This window comes from Loxodonta africana, chromosome 4 (assembly GCF_030014295.1).
Source record: "Loxodonta africana isolate mLoxAfr1 chromosome 4, mLoxAfr1.hap2, whole genome shotgun sequence".
NCBI classification, from domain to species: domain Eukaryota; kingdom Metazoa; phylum Chordata; class Mammalia; order Proboscidea; family Elephantidae; genus Loxodonta; species Loxodonta africana.
Genome location: NC_087345.1, coordinates 129,121,258 through 129,123,955, shown reverse-complemented (window position 1 = coordinate 129,123,955; position 2,698 = coordinate 129,121,258).

Genomic DNA, 2,698 nt, shown 5'->3' with positions numbered 1-2,698 from the left:
TAAGCTTCAAGAGTTAAATAATGAAGAATACGTACATAAAATCACAAATAAGTACCCATCAAGACTTTCAAAAAAATTTTTTTTTTAATTTTTCTTGGGTCAACTTGATAGTGCCATGATGTGGGTACTATAGGGTTGCTATGAGTTGGAATCAACTCGATGGCAATAGGTTTTGTTTTGTTTTAATTATGATTTATATGGCTGCAAAAGAAATATTCTTTCACATACATGTAGATTTGACTGAAAGCCACTTATATGCACCCAGTTATATGTATCAAGCATGATAGTTGATATATAAATTTTCCTCTCTCTTCTGTAAATAAAGTTATGACTCTGGGACTGTATTCCAAAATTACCTGTTTTATTTGCTTCCCTGCTGAAGGAGAGATTTCCTGGATAATCTTCTGCTTGAAATGACTTCTGATTCACTGCAGAGAATTCAGAAACATCAGTTTCAAGCTAACAAATAAAAATAATTGAGTATTCCTATATGCAACAACTCGTACTAAGTTTGAAGACACAGGGATGACTTGCTTCAAAGAACTCAAACTAAATAAGAGAGTCATAAACATAAAAATCAAATTACAGTACAAGTATGACAAATTCATAAAGCAATTGATCGCAGAAGAAGAAAAAATTTAATCCTGATAAGTATAAGCAGGTTTTTCACAGACAGGGGAAAAAAGAGGCATTACTAGCAAAGGAAATTTGAGAAAGATACTAAGCCATTAAGGTTCATCATATATTTAGAAAATGGGCAATAATTTGATATGTCTATTAAAAAAAAAAAAAAAAAAACTCCAGTTCTGTGTGTAGAACATTATACCTGGTCCAGTAATTGAATGAATTTAAAAATGTATTACCTTAATATCCACTATGTGAGCAGTGAAAAAACAGAATAAATTCTATAGAGACTTACACTTTGTGGCCAAGATTCCAACGAACAGAAGAAGCACCAGGCAAATGAGCCAGAGAATCACTGCAGTGAATTTCCAAAAAGAAGATGGTGCAGAAAGATCTAAAGAAAGGGATGAAAAAGTCTTGTGACATCAGCTTCTAAATGTTTGTTCAGAGTTCCGTTTCTGTTTAGATGTGGAAAGAGAGCAAGTCTTGTATCCTAAAAATGGAAAAGGTAAGATGTTCTATAAAATCCTCACTCTTTTTGAGCAAGTCAGACAACGGAATTCAAAAGGCAACCAGGTGAACTTCTGTGGAGAGATGGGACACATACCCTCCTTTACCTTTGGCAAAGCGTAGGAAGAAGAGGTTGCAACCATAAAAGCAGGTTAAAAAAACACAAACAACTGATTTTTTAACATATTCTTCAAGACTGAAGTTAAAGGCAAGCTATCATGAGACTTTAGTTCACACCCACTTTACTATTTTCTGTGGCTTCCAACTGGATGCTCAAGGAAAGATGTGGGGAGAGCAGAATACATGAGAGACCCTTCTCTGTGGCACAGGTCTAAAGAATATGCCAAGATTTGAGGGTTTAGTAGGCACACCTGGAGAGAACCATTCATGCTTGGGACCTTGGCTGAGTAAAATGTGGTAAGTCAGCTGCTTTTGAGGGACAGACACAAAACCCATGCAGTGCCCTGGATGTTCTGACTATTGGACCCCAACAAAGAAGACAAGCTTCCACAGGGGAAAACCAAAAACCAAATCAGTAGCCATCAAGTCAATTCCAAATCATGGCAATCCCATGTGTTGCAAAGTAAAACTGTGCTCCATAAGGATTTCAGGTCTGTAGCCTTTCAGAAGTAGACCAGCAAGTCTTATTTCCAAAGTGTCTCTGGGTTGGTTTGCACCACCAGCCTTTTGGTTAGTAGTCCAATGAATTAGCCAGTGCAGCAACCGCATACGGGTTAAAAAAATAAAACACTGGATTGGAGTCTACTTACTAGCTATGTGACCAAGAAAATTTACTTAATTTCTCTTAGATTTAGTTTTCCTCTCTGTAAAATAATGATAGTAGTGCCTACCCACAGGGTTACTATGAGGGTTAAATTGTTATATTTTAAATGCTTGGAAGAGCTCCCGGCTTATAGTAAATGACCAACAAGAATTGGTTTATTATTATTTAAAAAATGGGAAAACATAAAATCCACATGCCTGAGAGCAGGTACAGAAACCTAAGGGTATTCAAAAAAAAAAAAAAAGAAGAAGAAGAAGAAGAATTTACCTAAGGGAATTAAAAAAAAAAAAAAAGAGCCGTGGTGGTACAGCGGCTAAGAGCTTGCCTGCTAACTGAAAGGTTTGCAGTTCCAATCCACCAGCACTCTTTGGAAACCATATGGGGCAGTTCTACTCTATCCTATAGGGTTTGCTGTGAGTCCGAATCAACTTGTCAGCAACAGGTTTGTTTGTTTTTTGGCTTTTTTTTTTTTTTTTTTTTGGTAAATTCTTTAGATGTAATAATTTAATGGAAAAGGTGATTTTTTTTTTTTTTTCATTTACACCAGTGCAAAGTGAAACATTGATCATCATTTATGTCAATCCTTAGTTGTGGGTGCCTGGGTTTAGATAAATGTCAGGAATTTATTTTAAGTCTTTTAATTAAAGTTAGAAAATGCAGGAAAACATGGAACTCCTTGTTAGTAAAAACAGTTATTTGAAAGTCATTTGAGTACTCTGGGAAGAGAAAAGTCTTTGAACTCCATAAGTTCCACAAAGTACTAAATTTGATATCTTGAAC